The 23,184-nt window shown below is 47.3% G+C and overlaps 1 protein-coding gene across 6 annotated transcripts in view; it reads right to left on the reverse strand.

Moving 5' to 3' along the window:
* The window catches only part of Oatp30B (Organic anion transporting polypeptide 30B), a 272,925-nt gene that overhangs the window by 45,409 nt on the left and 204,332 nt on the right, over window positions 1-23,184 (reverse strand). The window lies entirely within an intron of this gene.

The following is a 23,184-nucleotide window of genomic DNA, read 5'->3' on the forward strand; positions in this document are numbered from 1 at the left end:
TCCGAGCTCCAACCGATTCCCTGAACATACATAACATACGCTGTCGTTTGAAACGTGTAGACATGCAGTGTTGCTGGCCCCCTGCTACAACCTCTTTAAAACACAATTCAAGATTATAGCTTCAGTCCTTAGTGCCACTTTAAAGAGACACCAAAGGCAACTATGAAAGTCGCCGTTGATTGTTGAAATAACGGTCCACAAACCTCGTAGTGTTACTTTTGTGCCAAGGAAGGACTTGTCTTGAACCACTCTCGCCATTCCCATGGTAACGACCGGCGGTTCTTTTTTCCATGAATCAAACATACACGAAGAAGCAGAACTTTATTGCGTCTCTTGATGCACGGAAGGTTCCTTATTTAGTGCAGCTAGATAGATTACTAGTGATTAATTGTAGGCGGTTTGTCCGACGTCATCAGTATCATTTTGAGAATGTTCTACTGTGGCGCATGTATTATTCTTGTGCATTTACCCTGATTTCTCGGTCAGTAGGGCAGCTGTTGATAATATTGTCGTTTTAAATATTGCCATACTTTGAGGTTTCACTGTGACGTAAATTGTTACTTGAATTTAGTGTCCCTTTAAAAAGTCATACCACGTGAGTCAGCGATAACAGACGCAACAAATTGGGCGAAGAAGGGGGTCACAAATTTGACAGCAGCGTCAACCCAAACGACTCTGACAGCACAGGCACAGCCAACAAGAAGGGGGACACGTTTCGTTCCCGGTTTCAGCAACAAGAGCATTACAGCAAATGACGCGCAATCGGGTCGTTTCGGAACGGAGCTGAGCGCCCGCTTCGATACGAAATTATGTTCAGAACTGGGTCGGATAAGGACAGAAAAAAAAAAAAAATCTCCGCTAGCTTACAAGACGTACGTGGTGTATATTTGAAGAGGCAATAAACCTTAAAGACACGCCTTGAAGAGACCAAAAAAAAAAAAGGAAAAGGCAATAATACAGATTTGTTCAGCCACTCGCTTTTACGACCACTCGTCTTGTATGTTCAACAATAAATAAGAGAAGGAAAAAAGAAAGAAAGGAAGGAAGGCCTCACAGCAGCGATTGTCCCGAACTGTTGCTCGTATATATTGCGACACGGCAAAGAAAAAAGAGAAGTTTAAGAGAGAGATGTGGTTCGAAGTAGTACAGGGAGATTAACCGAAATGCAATTATCTGGTTTGCTACCCTGCAATGTCCCCGGGAAGGGGGAATGGGAGACAGAAAGGTAAGGAAGGAAGTTTAGGAATAATAACATAATTATAGGAGTTTGACACCCCAAAAACACTATATGATTATGACATACGCAGAAGTTTCAAGAATGCACCATCTGGCACATTGTGCAGATGACCGTACCGCAAGCAAACGAGTATATGACACACACGTCTTAAGTAGTATTAAACGTGAAAATCACGCTTCTATACTAACCATTCAGCGAATCATATTCACAGCAATGAACGTTCCTTGCGTTAACCGAGTAGGACGGTTCCTGCGCTTGAAGCGTGGATGTTCAAGCGCGACCGAACCGGCAGTGCTATAATTGCTATCGTTAAAATAGTTTATTGAGACCCTGACTTCTGCGTGAACAGTCGCGACTGCAATCGCGGCGCGACTGTTGCCCCAGGAGTCAGGGTCCCGCCACGTCGCTTCAGAGGTCCAGGCGGGGTTTGTTGAACGCACAGCAGCAGGGCCATTGCCAAACGCGCTGCTTGGGCTCGCTCCATTATGTTGTGTATTGATCGTATTTTTATTGTTAATCAAGCTTGTTCATTATTACTCACAAGTCCGTATACTATTGCTGTATTTTTTTAATTACCCCATCCATGTAGCCATAGGAGGTCCCCCCCCCCCCCCTGTCAGTTTCTCTGAAACTTTGGGACCTCCTGCTGTAATAACGCTAACCATGTAACTCAACTGAACTATTTAATAAACTTGACTTGACTTGACTTGGCTTGGCTTTCTATATAGAAAGATAGCGTGCGCACTTTCTTTCGTGGCCTGTACCTCTGCCAATGTACTGTAATGATCACAAAGCGGTGACAGGGCTCGGGCGTATGCATTATTACAGTACCTGCATCGCCAAATATTGCATGTGCCAATATACAGCACGTTGCAAAATAGTACTGGCGTTCTGGTTTCTTACTCTTCATTATAAAGCGGGGAAGGGGAGGGTGGAGAAGCGGGACGAGGAACGGGACAATGCTTTTATTTGAAATCAATTGCACTGTCTCCTCTCCACCCAATCGCTCATGGTTTTTTCACCTGCGTGAGGTGACGGCAGTTACTCGGCCCGCAGCCCCGGCTCATTGGGAGTTGCATCTGCCCGCCTCTTGATCCAGACCTAATCGTCCGGGTCGGACCTGAGCATGCAGTGCGGCTTCCCAGAGCTGGATCGTGACATTTCTGAAACCCTGCGAACTATAGCACAGGTACATGTACTCGCACGTCCCCGTATGCACGAAATAGGTACGCCTGGGGAGCTCAGCACAGCTTCCGCTGAGGTGTAACGACCGTCGTATAGGGTCAATATAGTATAGTACAGGATTTGGGTTGGAAATGAGTGCGTCTGGAGCGGCCTCCACAGGAGCTCGTGCCATTCATTTAGCGGCTCGTGCGCCGGGGGGTGAGGAGATATGGCTAGCCTGTAAAGTTGAGTGTTTTACGGTACACCACCGTACGGCGACGTGTCGACTGAATTCCACGTTTCTTCACGAGTTCACCTCACGTGTTTTGTCGTGTCGGACTATAGGTTAGAGACTTTTAGTTCGTGCGTAGACCACTCAGTGCTAGCGTAATATCCAATTAGCGAAGCCATAAACGTGAGCGGCCGCATAGCAGGTGCCATCTGGTCGCGTGGAGATGAACCAGGCAAGCACGAAATCGTTATTACAGAAAAACAATAAATTATGCTTCTCTTATTGGTAGATTCACGGCAGCAGCGCGATTCCGAATGCATTGCTTTTCAAAACCTATTTTTTGCAAATACACTCGGCGAAAACAGGGAAACATGTCTATAGTTACAAGTTGTACGACGCGTCACAAGACGTGAGTCAAGTGCACCGGTAACATTGTATACTAGAATGCAAACAATACCATACACGCTAAAGCTCTTCATTACTACCTGAATGCGCCTCTCTCTCTCTCTCTCTCTATACACACACACACACACACACACACACACACACACACATATATATATATATATATATATATATATATATATACACACACGTAACCCGAGCACGAAGTATACGCATTTTATTCCTTTAGAAACACCTGTTATAGGGTGCTGTCGTGCAATACGTGCGCAAAACCAGAATAAACGGCGGTAAAAGCTGTTGCGTTTGCCGAAACGCGAAATAAAAGAAAATGAGTCGTCCTGAATAACGTCAGTGACGTATATACGTCATTGTTCTCCAACAACAACAACAGGCTTCGCCTTCCGCGCTTGCATCACACACGCTCGTAAAGCATATATATATACATATACGCCCGCGGCTGTTGTGCGTACTATACATGCACACGGTATAGATCACCGCGCTCCGCAATTTACGGCGTCGTTTGGCTTCCGAGGATTCCCTGTATCGCGTGCGTATACGCGAAAAGGCAAGATATATAGCGGCATACAGCTACGAAAACAAAGAAATAAAGATGCGGGGAAGAGACCAACTCTCCCTTTCGCGCACGCGCGGAGTTTCCGCGCGTACACAAAGGCCTCCCTCTTCCTGGCTCGGACGTACCTAAATAAACCCCGACCGAGAATAATACGCGATAAAGAAAAAGGGGGGATATCGCACGAGGTGTATGTACTACCGCCGTCTATTTGCGGCGTCGGCGACCGAATGGACGAAGGACGCCGCGAGTCCCCATTGTATTTCGTGCGTGAGCGTTTCCCGGGTTACGGCGCACACTATGGGTGCGGCCAAAGGAAGCCGCGGTGTGTCCCTGGGTGGGCAGAGACACCTTGTGTTTCATTCGGGAGGCTCCAGTGGGGCGCGTTCGCTCGAGCGGCCGCGCGCTGCTGAGAACTGAATCGGGACCAAAGAAAGCACGTTCCATAAATGCTCGACATGGCAGTGGCGATTGAGACGGGTTGCACGACCGATTTCGACTGGCGACTACAATGAGCGGTGTCACACGGTGCATTGTTGATTCACGATTAAGCCCTATCGGAACGAAACGTTTCTAACAGTGACTGGCTCCATTGTGCCGCTTGCGTGAAGGAGCCAATCGCGATAAAGATATTCGATGCGGACCAGGCCCGATCGCGATCAGAAGTGACAGTGCGACAGCGATATAAGAAGCGACTCACCGCGGGGACTGATCTTCGAACTGTCCCCGTCGTTACACCGATCGTTCATAATTGTTAGGGCTTCACTCCCCCAAATGACGCTATGATCGTGAGGCAGATCGTATGGAGGGCTCCGCGAATTTCTACCAACTGCAGGGGTTCTTTAAAGAGCACCTGGATCAGCACACGCGTTTGTTCGGCATTTCTGCCTCCACTGAATAAGCGGCAACAGCGGCCGACATTCGCGATCCCGCGATTTTCGGGTCAGAAGTCGATTACCATAACAACTAGACCACCACGGCGTGTGTCGAACCGATCGAAATACCTTGCGATAACATCAGGCGTCACTGAAGTTTCTTTCCGCAGCGCCATCACCTTGTATACGACGAGCGGACTTTTTGTTTTCGCGCACTAAATGGGTGCCAGGACTGGCCACTGCTGTCGCGCAAATGAGAAGTCAAGACTGACACACAGTCAACTTGTGCAGAAAAAAAAAGAACAGACGATGAGAAACAACATAAATTGCTGGTACGTGACTTTCGATTTCATGGCTCACTCAGTGTGTGTGTGTGTGTGTGTGTGTGTGTGTGTGTGTGTGTGTGTGTGTGTGTTTTCTGCGGATGAATACGCAATACGCTGACCATCCAAATTTGATGTTTCACAAAAAAACGAAACAAGTAAAAGTTAGGAGGACTTAAAAATAACGAGCTCGCTGAATTTCGTGCCGACCGGTTGTGTCCCCGCGATCTTCGACGACAGCGCAGCTCTGGCCGACTGGCTCGCCCTACGCCATCTTCTAACGCCGACAAGAGCTCTCGCTGAGTGGTGCCCCGTCCTCGAATTCTTGCGACCATGTTCATCTTTCCTATATTCTCCTTACTTCCCTATGTGGCTGTCCCTGCCCTTCTCTCTATCTCCATGGCTTTAATTCCTCCCTATCTTACTTAATCCCCCTTTGCACCAATCCCCTACGCAGAACTATGGAGGTGCCTTCCATTGAGAGATGCAGTAACAGAACTGCGCTTATTTCTTTCTTTTCCCCTTTCAAAAGGCACTTATAACGAGTATGAATAACGGTCTTTCTTTCCTTCTTTTTCTCCCCCCCCCACACGCACGCAAATTGAAAGGATCGTTCCCGGAGCGATCTGCCGCGTAATCACCCGAGCAACGCCAAAGAAAACCGCACTTGCTTTCCTGTTGCTCCATTAAGTTCTCAAGGTTGCCACCAGGGCAACAGTATAAAGCGGTCGGCCGTTCGACCTTGCGCAGCTATACGTTCTTTCAATACTTCACGCTAGAGCTCGCCAGTACACTCGTAGATACGAGGCTCGCCCCGGTTCGAAAAGTCACGGCAACAAAGGCAGCAGTACACTAGCGAAGCCAGATTGATGGAGCATTCTATTTCTCGTCGCACGGCTCGCACACACCGTATCCCGTCACATCAATCGGCCGGCGTCGTCAATACACCCAGTCGTAATCGCGCGCGGCAAAGAGTTTTCGCCTTTATTCAACCACTTTGGAAAACAATTTCATCCAGCCAAAACACGGTCGCGCTGGAGCCATGAAACAGCGAGGCGCCGAAAAAAAAAAGAAAAAAAAATCGACAGAGAGAGAGAGAGAGAGAGAGAGAGAGAGAGAAAGGGGAGGGAGGGAGAGGGGCGCTCGGCTTTCATCGAAACGCTGGAGTGAAAGTTACGGCTCGAAAGTGAAGCGAAGAATCCATCTTATCAACGGCAGTCTATAACATTATCGTGTAGCGAATAATAAGATAAACAGAGTTTTTGACACGCGCCCTATACTACTATAAAGAGGTTTTTATTTGGGAACAATTAACATCCACTAAGTGCCATTGTGTTAAACATTCCTTGCGAAGCCTCAATGTCAAGGGCAACTTTAGTGGAGATCCAAGTCATCAATACACATATCGATAGGCTACTTTCGGTGAGAAAAACAGTTTCTTCATTTCTAGTTGGCCTAGCTTTCACGGTACCCGAGGAAATCAACTTTTTTAAAAACTTTAAGCGGGCACCACCCGAAAAACCCAGGTGCACTGTCAGGTGGCTCAGGTGGCAGCGCCATATCATCGGCAGAGGGCTTTTTCTTGCATATAGTCGAATTTTCGGAGCAGCCTAAGAAACACTAGGGTCTTTAGAACTATGTATTTATATGTTTTCTAATAAAGGAACATACCACCCAATACTTACGCGTCAGTGCTGCACCTCTGATATGCGTAATATTTGATTTTTGATCGGCAATGTTCACAAGTGTGAACGCAGCCACCAGTTAGTTCAGTATGGCTAGGAGTTCAGTTAGTTCTTAAACTTCGGCAGGTGGCAGAATTGTGAGACAGACAGACAGACACACAGACAGACAGACAGACAGACAGACAGACAGACAGACGGACGGACAGACAGACGGACGGATAGAAGGACAGACAGACAGACAGACAGACGGACGGACGGATAGACAGACAGACGGACGGACGGATAGACGGACAGACAGACGGACGGACGGACGGACAGACAGACAGACAGCGATGCGTTGCGAGTGCTTCCACTCAATGGAGCATTTTTTGTTCCTTCTTGGCTCTCATACACCATATAGATTCAGCGGCCAGTGCCGACTTTTAAGATGTCGAACGTGCTACGTGCGAATAATAAAAAAAAAACGGCATTTCGTACGGGGCACCGAGTCGTGCCGATAAGTGCAGTCCCACACGCATTCAACTCGCTGGCGTCTCCATTGATCGCGTCTCCAGCACCTCTTGGCAAACGCCGTTGGCTAAGCGAGGACATTGCGAAATTTTCGACAACGACGACGCTTCAAATGGGTGAATAGTGGTGGTACGCGAGAGCATGTTAGGCGCGTTCGGACATTTTTTTCCTTGCTATTTTTAGCTCCCGCCTCTCTTGAGGTTTTTATTCGTTAAGAATTCCGTGCGCGTAAAAAAAAAACAATGCATTCCGTTAGAAATACGCATGCCGGTTTCAAAAGCTCGGCAGTTGCGTAAACGCCCATTATTCGTTGAATAAGCATGTCGAATTTTCGTCGCTTTCAAACACTTCTATCTCATTCATTCATTCACTTTACAAAGGAAGTTCAAACTATGAATATGCATACGATGTTTTTTTCTCGAATTGAAAGAATAATGCCACGTTACACGTGGCAGCTGTACACATACCGTACTTGTGTAGCAGGCTTTGAAACTTACACATAACCACCTACGATGAAAAAGAAAAAACAACAACCTTACAGCCAATTGATATGTTAGTATATGTTAGTGTTTTACGTCTGGCGTATATGGGAAGAAACATGGATCCACGGGTCCGCGGTTAGTCCATCCATTCTAGCAGCCTAACCGCAAAAACAAGGAAAGCACAGCAGGGCGACGCCCTAAGCGGTCGTCGTAAATGCGCCGGAATTACGTCCTCAGCACGGTCCATGCGATTGTTAAGGAAAGAAAAAATGATGTTTGACGGTTTATAGTAGCATGCACTCTACTAATGGGAGAGCAGTGACCTGTTCCTATCGGGAGATGTTTTTATTGTCACACGACAGTACGAAACGCCAAGTATGACGTCACACCAATGTGTTGAAACTTGAACGAAAGGCAAGGGCCAGCTTGAGGCTGGACTTCACTTTTTAACGCGAAGCAAATTTGCATGTGAATTTTTCAACAGAAAAATATCACGCATACGGGCAGCCTTTCAAAAATAAAAAAAAAGTGCAGCTGTTTACATTTAGCGCCAGTCCTTGGTTCGGCCGCGTTCATGGGTGACCTGGAAAAGTTCACTAATTCGCACTGTACATGGTTCCCAGCTTTTCAACAGCATCAATACTGCCAGAGCTAGAGTCGACCGCGACGTCCATCACTGGCGTCGCACGTGACGCTTCATATAGTCAGATCACTTGACGTTCAGATATTGAAGTTCAGATTCCACCGTATCCCCATCGAAAATCACGTTTGTCTATGACTCGCTCATTCCAATGTAAACTTTACGCTCTGCACCGATCAACAGGATCCCAAATACCATGCCGTTGGTCTACTCGGACTATAGAAGCGCACCAAACGCTTGTCGGCGTTGTGCAACTCCAGTATAAGTTGTGCAACTCCGGTATAAGTTGTGCAGCTCTCCACTGGTATTATTACTGACCAGAGGAAGAACTGTTATCACTACGATTTCTCCGCACTCCTAAAAAATTTTTTTAAGCAATGAAGCACGCGTTACAGCAACAAGACGAATGAGACACGGTCAGAGTTAGAAGTTAGGTAACGCTTAACCGATCAATATGTCTCGTTTTTCAATCGCTTTTTATTGTACTTGTTTCTGGAGTGTGTCGAAATAGCAGTGCTGATAATGACGGAACCGCAAACAGTGCAGCCCCCCTCCTCCCTTTTCACTCTTCTAAATCGATCGATTCCAACATACATTGCGTGCCAGTCTGGCAAGGTTGCTACACAATAGACACAGTGTGTGTGTGTGTGTGTGTGTGTGTGTGTGTGCGTGCGTGCGTGCGTGCGTGCGTGCGCGCTCACAAGCTAAGTGCATCCGGAGATATGGCTCCACCGGTAGAGGGCGCGACTGTCGGGTGGCGTAAACGAAAGTGGCCGTGCCGGCAGCTGAGGTTGATTGACGATCACTTAGCGCCGAGACAAGATCCACACACAGTCTCGTCACGGGGCAGCTCTCGCTTCAAAGCCACCGTACCCGCATTACCATAGGTTGAATAACCCCGGGCGAGCTCAAGGTCTGGGCCTCCGAAAAGAAAAAAAAAAAGAAAAAGAAAGACTGCGTAAAGCTCGGCAATGACCTCCTTTTGTTCACACGAAGCGACTTCATTCTCAAACAAAGCGGGTGTCAGACACTTGTGTTGATGCGAAATAAGTCATATAAGTAGAGAGAGAGAGAGAGGCAAGGGGAAAAAAAAGGACGTTAACCACACGAATGTCCGGTTTGTTTCCTCGCACAGCGGTAAAGGATAAAGCAGACTAAAACGGAGGGGAAAAAGTGAGAAACGGACAGATCGCGCGCACTATTGTGGGGCACGGTAAGTCTACAGGCCGTCGCAGAGACCTGTTGACTTTAGGTATTTAAGCGGAGCTTTCATTGCCTCCTGCTCCCTGAACAATTATACATGCACACAACCGGAAAAGAAAACTCGCAGGATTTTTGATGCATTCTCTCAAGGCGACTCAAAGGTGAAAGCCATCAAACCATGCATATGATAACGTGCGGTGGCCCCCGTGCAAGGGTATGGCCGTCTGCCCCAAACAAATTTTCCCTCTCACCAAAACCTGGAAGGGAGGTAGTGCCGGGACAGACGTACAGATGATGATTGTTTGATTAGTTATGTGAGACTCTGGGACAAAGTGCCTCCGGGCACTGCGTCTCATTCCTATCTGACAACGGCACGAGTCATGCAAGTCGAGGGGTATCCCATCGTTCTCTATGTTTTGTATTGGCGACTCAGTGCATTGTGTAAATTTAAATTGTGTTACATAAATGAACCCCGAACTACTGCTTGCCGAAGTCATCGTGACGACTTACCATCACTTGCGTGTGCGGAATAGCTCCCACACTTCTTCGCCCCTCTGGTCTTGAGATGCATCTAGCTTAAACAGCCCCGAAGTTTCGCTACAACGGAATGAACACTAAAAGAGCTGTGACAGCAGCTGCTTACGACCGCATCGTAACCGGCCCCCGTGCGGTCTCTCTCTTTCAGGGGAACGTCTAGCTCAAAGGGAGCCACACGACCTTGGCTGTAAGCACGGGTCTGCCACACCACAGACTATAATTCATTGTATGATTGACTGACTTGCAGATAGATTAGATAGATAGATAGATAGATAGATAGATAGATAGATAGATAGATAGATAGATAGATAGATAGATAGTGATTAATAGTGACATATATGCATTTTGCGCGCGGAGAGGAAACAAAACAAAACGATACAAAGGAACCCGGAGCCGCATGAGCATGTAAAATTGGAAAATTCACTACAGCCCCCCCCCCCCCACACCCTTGCTGAGACGAGAGAGAGAGAGTGAGAAATAATATCTCCTTGACATACTCGAGAAGGGCGCGGAGGGACAGCCGCGAAGAGACGAGAGAGGCCCATGGCCACAAGAGTGTGTATATAGCAAAGCGGAGATATAAAAGGGCTGGAAGAATGCGCAATGACCCAGTGCTCTCCGCGGGGAGGGGGCCAAGAGCACCGGCGAGACGCGGCACAATGGAGGAGGAGCCCTCGTTTTCCTGTCACTGCGAACGCACGCACGCGAGCCCGATCGATGCACAGGGACGACATGCATGAAGAGGCCTTGCTATAGCCCTGCCTCGCGCGCGGCCACGCGTTGGTGGTGTCCGTCGCAGTGACGCTTGGCGTATTCGTCTCCTTGGGAGCATGAGGCGTTATTTCATGGGACATGTCCGTCGCTTGGCGTATTGGTCTCCTTGGGAGGCGTAATTTCATGGGTCACTATATACGCAGAGTGCAGAGGTACCAGTTACGGTTAAATATGACGTTTGGGTAAAGTTGAATTGCTGGTGCGCATGCTCGAAAAGACGAACACGGATAGCCGCACTACTTAGGGCTAGTCGGGTTTTGACTTTAATAGATGTTACTATATGGCGGAACAAAAAAAGAGAGCTAAAAGCGGTCTTCCGATGTGCACCCCGCTTTATCCAGGTCCTATTTCATATTCACGACATCAGTTACGAAGGAGAGGAGGGAAGGGGGTCCCGCCTATCCAAAATGCCCAGGCTTGGCGAGGTCCTACTCGCACCTCTTTCCCTTCATGGCGAACATGAGCGAACAGCGCAAACAAAAGGAGCAATGAAGGATGACAAAGCCTGGACACAATTAACATGAGTGCTGGCGTTGTGTCCAGTCTTCCTCGGGCTTTTAAAGTCCACTTTTAATTCGCGCGGTCCGCTTATATTCGTCATGAATAAACATACAATTGCCCAGTTTTCAATCCCATTCCTTTCTTTGTAACCGAAAGCCTTAGCACTGAGCGGCATTCTGTTCTAGACACGCACCACAGTATTAACAGAGACCTATAGGGCAAGTAAACTGTCAAAGCCTAATGACATAGCATATTTGTGTGTCACCTTCTCTGTTCGCTAGCTAGTGTTCGTTATCCCGGCATGCCCAAAGAAGTTTGCGGAATGCCGAGTCGTTGGGCACTGGCAGGAGTGTAACAATGCTGTTTTACATTTGAGGGAATCATTGATTGATTGATTGATTGTTCGATATGTGGGGTTTAACGTCCAAAAACCACAATATAGTATATGAAAGACGCCGTAGTGGAGGGCTCCGAAAATTCCGACCCCCCTGGAGTTCTTCCACGTGCTCCCAAATCTGAGCACACGTGCCTATATACAGCATTTTCGCTTCCATCGAAAATGCAGCCGCCAAAGCTGGGATTCGATCCCGCGACCTGCGGGTCAGCAGCTGGGGGCGTTCGTTCGCACGTGTGTAACAAAGACGTGTATTTAACGAAAAATAATGTTTAAAAAACGGACTCCCCGCACCAATCACGCGATTGCTCTAAATTTGCAGTACCGCAACGAAGTTCCATAGAGTTCGTTCCTACAGTACTACCTATGTGCTCGTGCGTTAGAGCTCTGCGTAACCATAAAAATGATAGTAAATATATACAGTCTCCACGTGGCCTCGATTCCAGTAGACAAAAAAAAATGGAACTAACTGTGCACGCATTCTCTTTCGGCCATCCACGCACTCGGTCGAGTCCGCAAAGTATACACACGGGCCTTTGTCCCGCAACGGCACGCCTCCGGCTTAAATCCGATCGTCGTCGGGATTGAAGCCATTCCGGGTGCCTTGAGGACGGAGCTGACACCTGGCGTGATGGGTTTCCAGGCGAACTTGGTATAGTGGCTGTTTTCGCTATGCCAGCGTGCGTGGACGAGACGGGGGTCGCCTCCGTGTGGACAGCGCAAAAAAAAAACAAAAAAAAACGCACAGCTGGCGGCGCGAAAGCGTTCCGCTGGGACGACGCCGTTAAGGAGCGGCGCCTCTTTCTTGATTTCCTTCCTTCTTTCTTCACTTTTTTTTTCAACTCGAGCGCCTGGCGAAAATTCTTCGGAATGGCGCAGAAGGAGATCCCGTAAATAGAACATATTTCCCTCGCGTGCGGAGTTTTACTACGTGACGTCAAATCGCCCGCGTCTATTTTCGAGCAGAATCTTCCACCAAGCGTGCGAATATAAAGAGCGAAAAAGTGTAGGGTTAAAATTTGGGACTTACAACACGAAACGAGACTGTCGATGTGTATTTCTGTCACCACTGTTTCTCTCTCTCTCTTTTTTATTAACCTCCTTTTACATTATGATTCGTTTTGATTGCCAACTCGCAAGGCAAATGTACAAAGTCCGAACAAGCCGCGGCACTCGCAGCTGTAACGTACCGTGGGATAAGTCTACGCATAAAGGAAGGCACAAGACACGGTTATGTCTGTTATCGACACACGACACAATCACAGTTAAAATACCTTCGCTAGCAGTATATACAATCTAAATGCGCATAACTTAACAGTCGTTTCTTGCAAAGACTTTGACTGATTTGATTTCCTCGAAGAACCGAAGGTACTTACAGATATGTCAACACCTCTTTACGCATGTATGTTAACGCATCGCTGGTTTTCATCACTTATTTGTTTTTTAATTACCCACGTAAAGAAGTGCCGACTGCAGGCCTCCTCTATATAGTTGATCTCCCTGTCTTTTTCCCTTATGACATCCTCAACCTTCTTACCTATCTTTCCTTGTACACACCATTTAAGCCAGCTTATATAACTGACTACAAATTTCGTGTTTGCTTGACTCTGTCGAGCTCGGGTCCGTCATTGTACAGACTTTCACAGCATCTTAGATCTGGGCACGCAAATAATTACCAAAGTCACTATCTAATCGATACCTTAAACGTCGATGGTGCCATTTAATCGAAAGCAGCCGCCCGATACCTAAGATCAGTCACACACAAATGGTTTCTTATTTTGACATTTATACATCTTATATTACGCTGAAGCGCGCACACACACACACACAGAGAGAGAGAGAGAGAGAGAGAGAAACCACACGCGTTACGGTTTTTTTTTTATTTATCAGAATCGGAAAGACATGGCTGTTGTCGCACGACATCACTCCAGCAGCCCATCACGTAAGATATCACACGGCCTCGTCCAAACGAACAAGTCGATGTACTTGGTGATACGTGAAAGAACTTACAAAGGCACAGAGTTAGCGGTGTTCTGCCGATAAGAATTACGAAGCAAGAAGGGAAACACGCAGATACCAGAAAGAATGAGATTTTAGGGAGATGGTTTCGAAGGTCGTTCCGAGAGCCATTAATTTCTCGAATTATAAGTAACATCCGCTGCGCTTCATCGCAGTAAATACGATAGTATACAAAAGAACACCAGGGAGATCCACCGGATATGATTGTAGGAGCGTCGCACGGTCAAAACGACCTTCCTTCGTCGCAAAACAATAAGACGAGATTGCGCAAACATAAATTTGCGTGCCTAAACTCACTACCACTCATCCAGCGCCGAAAGAACTTCACTCCCACTCTCGCAGCGGATTGATTCGGAAAGCGTGCGTCGAAAACAAAACATATCAAATAAAAACACACACACTGCGTGCAGAGTCGTCGCCCTTGCTCGGCTTTGATCGAAATGGAGACTTCCTATTTTATGCTTCTCGACCACGCTGTGACTTCCGCGACGTCACCGAGGTTAAAGAACAAACAAACAAACAAACAAACAAACAAACAAACAAACAGGGGCCCTGACCGAGGAAGCAATGAAAGAAGAAAAAGTGTACTACAGACAGCACATTTTTTGTTCACGACAGAAACGAACGGTGTTGGTGTTTTGCTCGTAGGTTATTCCAAACGCTCTGTGCGTCGAGTGTGCTCGTGTGTGCTCCCCGAGTGTGCTCGTGATTGTGTGTACCTTCTCATCTTTCTGCAACCTCTTTTCTCCCCTTTATCCCTTCCCCAGTGCAGGGTAGCAAACCGGATGTGCGTCTGGTTAACCTCCCTGCCTTTCCTTGCATCTTTATCTCTCTCTCTCTCTCTCTCTCTGTGCGTCGACACTCAATACTCAACCTCTTTTATAATCCACACTCTTTTCCTATTTCTTGTTTTTTAAGTCTTGGTTCTGACGTCAAAATGATAGATAGATAGATAGATAGATAGATAGATAGATGGATAGATAGATAGATAGATCAACAATGCACCGACGTTTCCATGGCCTGCTGTGCGCTGCGGCTTTCACACTTCAATTTACGGCGCGATCGTGTTGTGTGCGCCCTCCGTCTCTTACTTCCCGTCTTTTTACCTTTTATGCTTTTTTTTACTACGCTAACTTTCTGAACGTTTCGCTTTCCGCCTACGCAGCGCAAAGCCCGCTTCTTCTTCATTTGTTCTTACAGCGTGAGTAGCAGACACCAAAGAAAAAAAAGAGGGAGAGAGGGATGTGCCGAGCCGATCGATAGAGTAATAACCCTTAGCGCCCACACTGGACGAAGGACCACGATGCTGCAGGGTCTGCAGGCGGCGTACAGCGGAGGAGGGGGAGGGAATCAACAAACCTTCACCAAGTCACGTGCTTAGCGCGTTTGGGCGGCACTCTTGGCATAGTGGCTAGAAAGGTTTCTAGCCACTATACTCTTGGCCCTAGATCACATACGTCATCGGTCACGTGTTCGTACACGTGACTCGCCTGATGTAAACATTGTTTGGCCATGTATCAACCTAAGGCGCTTTTAGGGCGGAAAAAAAAAAAGAGTGAAGGAACGAAACAACTCACAAGAATGAGGGCACAGGGTGTGCGCAACACGTGAATTCTATTATATAGGCTGCTATTGTTAATATCCCACAAGAAACCACGATCACCTTTCGAAATGTTTTCGTTTGTTTAAAAGCCATATTTTCAGCATGCTCCTTTCCTTGTTAATATGACATGAATGCGCGTGAAGTCGACGCAAATTCGATCCGACCAGACGAACGCATTTCGATAGTTCGGTGAAATCATTCACCTGATAGAGTCAGCGTGCAAGAAATATCAACGCCGGTGAGAATTGATTGATTGATATGTGGGGTTTAACGTCCCAAAACCACCATATGATTATGAGAGACGCCGTAGTGGAGGGCTCCGGAAATTTCGACCACCTGGGGTTCTTTAACGTGCACCCAAATCTGAGCACACGGGCCTACAACATTTCCGCCTCCATCGGAAATGCAGCCGCCGCAGCCGGGATAACGCCGGTGAGAAAAAGAGCGTTCATGGCAAGGCATCGAAATTGTCGCCTAGCTGGGCAGGCGAGTGGATGAGCAGCGCAGTGGATATCCTGGCTGGTACGGTGCACACTTTGTGGTGCGGCGAGAATTTGGACGAAAGGAAATGGAAGGACGGTCGCTCGATGCATTCTCACTGTTGACGCTGGAAAAGTTCCTAGGCCACGCTTCCACAGAAATGCATTGGGCAGTGGCCTGGCAACTTTTGACCACAAGACTGTACATGTACATAAGTTCTATTAAGAATGTGCTGCTCGAATTCATACTCGAATAATCAATATAACCGTCACTTTAAACGGCACAGTCGTTATAACCGGCACGGTACTGTCGCTATAGTCATCTGATATTTGCTCCGATGCTGCGAGTACGCGACTGCTCCGACTCGTACTGGAATCGGCATACTGTCACTATTCAATTCGAGCTGGATTCAACGTCATCACAGCGCGAACTTTTTTTATTTTATTTATTTTTAATCGGTACACGCCACCTATGTACGAGGCAGCACGCTAGGCCAGTTTCTTCCTTGTCGCTTCCGCGATTGTTTGTTTGCAACCTCGTCTCGGGCCGAAACTCGCCACGCAAAAATAGAACACATGCGTAGTGTGTACAGGCGCTGATTCAACGGGACCCCCCGCCTGGCGACAGGGACGGGTAGACGGTAGTCGCTGTGCGGCCTGGGAAGTCCTAGGTCACACTCGCAAGCCGTTTTTGCGAATGATAAACCGTACGTATACTGCCCCCACACGAGGTAGAGAGAGGCGCTTCGCAAGGTGAGACCGGCCAGCTGCCATCTTTATTATACTGCACCACAAAGAAACAAACGAACGAAAAAAAAAAGTCACGTGGTCCCAGATGCAGTTACGCAAGACAACGCCAAAGCAAGAGTCATCGCCTGCTATGCTTTCTCTTCTCAGTGGATTGCATTGACCCCCCCCCCCCCCCCCACCCTACCTCGAAATATTATTGCACCCGTAGTGGTTTTGCATTGCATCCGGGATCAAGCGACGTCTTTGATCAAGCGACGTCGTCATGTGCTTACGTCATCATGTGGCATCATCACGTCATCAGGACATCACATTACGATTTTTTTTGTGGCTGGAATCGTGTTGACGCCGACGGAAACCCATCGCAGTTCACGCAAAAAAAAAAACAGAAAAAAAAACATCGACAACAAATTTCCTTTCAAAAGCCAAAGCACTGAGGCAGTCACGGAGTGCTCTCCGGCTGAGCTTTGAGCCTGACTACTGAGCCTTGCCTTGGGCAACTATGTAAGTGAATGGCCAGATTGTAAGGCTTTCGTCGCTACTCGTTTATACGCGCCCAAAATACTGAAATAACTCTCCGCATCCATTTCTGCCCCGCAAACATGTTATTGAAACGGAATGTACATTTTTTTCTTGTTTTTTTTTTTCCTCTAGAGTTTCAAAGGCTAAATACTTTAGAGCGTGTAATATGGCGGAGGAGCGCATCGAAACATAATATGGCGAAACGCCCATCAGCCCGTCCGTGCTTCCGTCCGTCCGCGCGACCATCCATCCGTCTGTTCATGCGGCCATCCGTCCGTCTGTGCGTCCGTCCATCTGTCCGTCCGCCTTCTAGTAGGTCTGCCCATCGGATCCGTCCGTGCGTTCATCTGGTGAACACTCAAAGTACCGCCATCTCGCATCCCCTGTGGCACATACCTGCTCTAGAACGGGCATGTGCCACTGGTGGCTACATACACCAACGGAGGATGGACAGACCCACACCCTAAGAAGCTTCGCCTCTAAAAAGCGCGTGAGTCAACTTTTATCAGCAGAAAAAAAAAAACGAGATACCTGGCACTAGAGTGCCTCTATGCCGCGCGCATCGAGGCACCCTAACTGGCTCTGACTGGCCGTGATGCACCGTACAGCGCCGTAGACGCGACACAACACCATGCGCTACTCAAGCTGAGTAAACAAAATGCGCGAGTGTTCGCGAAACACGCCAGAATAGCACTTCTACGAGATAGCATGAATAATGGATATACTAACATCTTAGGAGAGAAGACGGCGCGCAGGAAGGAGGCAATAAACAACAGGCAGCACGGCTAAGCTGCGCGTGGCGGTGATAAATAAATCGCACGGCAGTGTTGACGACGAGGCCACGCTCCATCTTTCGCCTAATGGCTCGCAATGTGAATGCGTATTAATAAAACACTAACGAGAAGGTATGTGAGAGAGAGAAATTGAGAAACGTATAGATAGATAGATAGATAGATAGATAGATAGATAGATAGATAGATAGATAGATAGATAGATAGATAGATAGATAGATAGACAGATAGATAGATAGATAGATAGATAGATAGATAGATAGATAGATAGATAGATAGATAGATAGATAGATAGATAGATAGATAGATAGATAGATAGATAGATGTAGGTAAGTACAGCCAAGACAAGGTGAGGCAAGTCAAGGGAATAGAAGGTATACGGTACGACAAGCGAAATAAGACAGAAAAAAAAAGCAGAAATTCAAGTGGAGATGGAAGATTGTAGAGATGAAAAATATGTGATAATGCGGTGTCGCTGTAGCCGACGTTTCGACAAGTGGGACGGTCTTCTTCGAGGCTGCCAGTTTGAGCCTTGAAGAAGGCAATACCACTTGTGAAAGCATTCCCTCCAGCGGGAGCTCATGTACACAAATTTTTCATGCCCGCTGAACAAGACGCAGTATGGAAGCTGCTGGTTGCAGAAGGAAGGAAGAAAGTCGTCCAGCTAGGCAAGAAGGATCCAAGTAAATGAGAGAGAAAAAAAGAAATAGAGAGAGAGGGAGGGAGGGAGGCGCGATTAGTGGACAAAACGTATACGCTCAATAAGGCGAGGCAATGCATCGCGTGGGACGATGCCTCCGAAGTACACGCACACACACCGTAATACACTGTCCACCTACGCCTCCCCGCCACGGATCACGCGTGCGCGAGATGCCAGAGTTATATGGGGTGAGATGGAGGGTGGGTGGAGCAGTGGAGGCGATGCATGGGATCGCAGCCGCTGCTATAGAAACCTTCAGGAGTGAATGAGAGATTTTTTTTAATCAAGGCAGCGCGGCCAACGGACGAGCGCCTTTATTTCTTGACATATCTTTGTTTCCTTCTCGAGATGCACCTTACGCACCGTTGTTATTCCGTTCCATTCCTTATCATTATTTATACATTTTACCAGAGAAAGTCAGCGAGCGGCGCAGAAAGCCGCTACGCGGGGAAACGTGGTTTGGCGCGTATAGCTTTATGAAAGCACAATGAGATTCCCGCGGCCTCTGCCGCACGACATTATTTATTTATTATCTTATTTCCTCGACACAGAAGCCTTGCGAACGGTAAGCCTTGCGAACGTTAAAAATTAAATCCCAGCGTTCTTCTTGCCGAAACCACGATATCTGAATACGAGTCACGCTGTAGTGGGGGGAGAGCCTGGATTAGATTTGGCCCCCTGATGTTGTTTAACGTGTGCACAAATCTAAGCACTCTGGGTTTTCTTATTTACGCCGGGAGTCGAACCCACGTAACCTTAGATACGCTACCAAGGAAAGTGTCAAGAGTGCCTGTCAATATATGATCGGCACGTAACAAAGCACGCGGCACCTTCAAGGGGTGCTTTACAACAAGTCTAAAGCTCAGAAAATTCTGATCGGAGATATTATTTTGACATATAGAGAAAATTATTGCATGGCCCACCTACTATAACGCTGACACTATAACGTGGCGTCTGGCTGCAGCACGAATAGGGCGAACTGTCATGTCATCAGGTACCAAAACGCATAATACGGCCGCTTGTGCATCACCAAAAAGCGGAGCGGCCGCGGCAATGCCGTGATATCCTACGCAAGCAGGTGACAAAAAGCTCATATATACCGCGTCGTCGTCAGGGCAGGCCCGTAGCCGAAGCCCCCCCCCCCCCCCCCCACGAATGAGGGTGGTGTTCTACCGAGAAAAAATATATATAAATAAACAGGTGTTCAATGTCATCCACAAGTGTCCCCTTAGGCGAAAAACATTCCTAGCTACGGGTCTGCGTCATGAACGATAGGAAGCGTAACTCGTTCTTAAAAGCATGTGGTAATCATTTTTTTCTGTCCATTCTCACCCTTAGCAGTTCATTGACTACGCTCGCGAGGCTTCATTTTACGAAAAAAAGAAAGACTCTGAGAACCTTCGTGTAAGTATGCAAAAAAAAACATATTTTGTTATGCAAATCACTTCACTGTAAACGATGCGCGCCGTGACACTCGAAATATAGCCGTAACCCTTCGTTTACGCGTCATTTCGATAATGGAATGTTCTCGCTGTATACGTGCGTACGGTTGCATATCTACAACCATAAAGAGAGTTCGCTCTCTCCATGGCATATAAGCAAGCGGGTCTTCAATCACGGAAGTACGCCGCAACAACAACAAAAAAAGCGACCTTGCCCGCCTTCATTTATTATGCAAGCAAGCTTTCCGTTCGCGCTCACTGCCCGAAAGTTTTTGAAACGACCGCTCGGAAACGTAGAGGTCGAATGACTCCCAAACAACGGCACAGGAAAGGCCAAACCACATTGACCCCGGTCGGCGAAAAACCGGGAGATCCTGTTTTCCCATACATTTCAGGTCCCTGTATATGCCCCGTCTGCCGTTCTTTGTTGCTTCTTAACTCAAAAAAAAAAAACAACAACAACAAAGTCGAGCACCGCTGGCGTGCGTATAGCTTCATGCATCAGCTTCACCCGCGACCTCTGGACTCCGCAAAAACAAGGCAGCGGCGTTTCAAAATTCAAATCCGCGATGCGTCGCGAAAGACCATTTGCGGTGGGGGGCTACGACCCGACGTTTGCAGGGTTTAGTATTAAAGCCCCCCACCCCCGTAGGAGGCCTGCGTAGGATACACACCGTGCCGGTACTTACGAATAAAATATGAGATCGGTGACTGAGGATATAAGCAAGAAAGGGGTACGCTATACCAACAAAGAAGAGTATGCACGCATAAAAAAGAAGTTACCGAAGAACGGACGAGAATGCGACGGCGAAGAGAAGCACTTTGATCCCACGTCCTTTCTTGGCACATGCGCACGGCGCGGAGCACATAGGATAACGAAGAACGTCGCCAGCCCATCACCGAGCCATCGCCGCACCGACGCACGCGTATAGCTTTAGCCTATATATTACGCGCGTTTATAATGCGCGCTCGTCAAATACGCGCGCTTTTCTCATCGCCGCATGCAGGGCACATCCTTCCGTGCAGCGGGCGATGTGTCGTTATTATAACACAGCCATCTCGCTGATTGAAGAGCGCCACACACACGGGCGACGTGTAAAGGACAATCATTCTCTCTCCCTCTCCAACAACGCTTCCATTCTCTTTTGCACCCACCCTCTCTCCCTTTGCGACAACGGAACGGCCTCCCGCGCCCCACTGAGCAATTGGCTATGCACCAGTGACGTTATGAGCGCAGCTCGACAACGCCTATATAGATCTGTGCGCACGGTGCCGACGATGCTGCAGTGCAGTGCTGTAGCTTTTCAAGGCCGCGCTTGGTGCACGAAAAGCGGCGCGGCGTATTAGCGCGGAGAAGTGAAATGCGCTGCTATCAGCGGTGACCCGCCCCACGTAGAAATGAGAAAATGAGAATAAGGTGACGAAATCTCACACACAAAAAAATTCATTCATCCATCCATTCATTCATTGAGACTACAACACCGCATTTTTAGTCTCTTGAAATCATTGAACGCCGCGTCGCATTGTTCGCTTTTATTTATTTTTTATTTCTTAAACCTTGTTCTCTGTTATGCATTTTTGTTATCGTTATTGCGATACTTGTTCTTGTCTTGTTCCCCTACTACTTTCGCTTGCTTTTTTTTTTCTCGCTGTTCATTTTGCTCAGAAATCGGTCGTCGCACGTCATATACTTGATACATCACGGGGGTGGAAGCGTATACTTGACAGGACACGAGAAAAACACAATACAGTGGATTATGCTCTCTTGCTATAGCTGTCCGAAGATTTTAGTCCTGTACTATTACGACTAGATTGTTGCAACTATGGTCAAAATCACCAATTTATGGATCTATGCTTACTCTATTTTACTCAGACACACATAAAACAACTCACTCACTCACAAATCGAAGGAGTCGAACACCATTGCATTCACAGACACTCTTAAGACCAGCAGAGATTTCAATATATATATATATATATATATATATATATATATATATATATATATATATAAACACACTACTACGGATCGCGCAGCCTTGTGGCAATGGCGCCGAGCTTACAAGCAGCTCCCCGCTGTGTACTACAATATGCAACAATCCGGCGGGAATCGTTGGGGGATTTCGTAATCCAAAGCGCCAAGCATATATCACACGCGCGAACGGGGTAGTGCCATTGCAACCATGTCGGGAGCAATGATTCGTGCGGGTTTCTATACGCAACTCGACTTGTGCCATGCACGTGCGGCATGTACAGCGCGCATTTATACAACGTGGTATCGCAACAGCAGTCTTGCGCAACAAACTATACTGCGGCTTCCGCGCTGCTGTGCTTCTAAAAGGGCGGCGGCTGCAGCGATCGTTCCAAAACTATACGAGCGAGCGTGGTAATAATGTATGTAACTAGCCGGAGAGTGTGCCTTCTCGCGTTCTCCACAGAGCAGACATTGTGTGTCACGCCATACGCCGCTTCCACGCGAGATAAAAACGGGGTCAACCGTATACGTGTTGTAGCCACGATCATTTCTTTCCCTCCTCCGCGAGCACATAGTGCCTGCGTGCGACGTCTGAGATACACGGTGTCGCCTTGCAAGAGCGCCTGACAGTCACAGAAAAGCTGACGACATGCGGACAGCAAGCGAATAACTACAGTGAAAACCTATATTGAAATGTAGTAAGCGGCGCATTTCAAACGGACACTATAGACTAACATTTCAAGAGCACTTCTTGGGTTCACCTGGAAAACAATATGTTCAGAGCTATAACGCGAAGAGAACTATAACACGGGTGAAGCAAGTTAAGAAGTACTAACTATAGAACAAAGATATAACCATGGCAAGGCGAAATATAAATAACAACTGATTACTTATATTGTCAAAATATTGCTCCCGCAGAAAGCCATAGCGGTCATAGAATGAGAGGTACTACTGCTACTACTACTACTACTACTACTACTACTACTACTACTACTACTACTACTACTGATAATTATTATTAATAATAATAATAATAAGCGATCACCCCGAAATTAAAAAAACGCATAATACCAACACGAGAATGTGTTGCCAGCGCCCGGCATGAGCGGATATCGCTTCGCACACACACACTTTTTCATAAGTAAAATTAACTACAGTTATATATGGACGACAGTTTAGTATGGAGAATGTGTAATGGAAAAAAAACCGAAGAAGAGCAAAACTATTCTATGTTTGGGTTTTTAGAGTATACGTGTCATGCCACAAAAAGATAACGAGACAAACAAAAAGCAGAGCCGGGGGAGCGGGGCGACTCGGCGTTAATTTTTTCCACTCTGGATTTCGTTATAGCGCACACCTAAACTATGAGTTTA

The sequence above is a fragment of the Rhipicephalus microplus genome, chromosome 5, assembly GCF_043290135.1.
Source record: "Rhipicephalus microplus isolate Deutch F79 chromosome 5, USDA_Rmic, whole genome shotgun sequence".
In the NCBI taxonomy this organism is placed as follows: domain Eukaryota; kingdom Metazoa; phylum Arthropoda; class Arachnida; order Ixodida; family Ixodidae; genus Rhipicephalus; species Rhipicephalus microplus.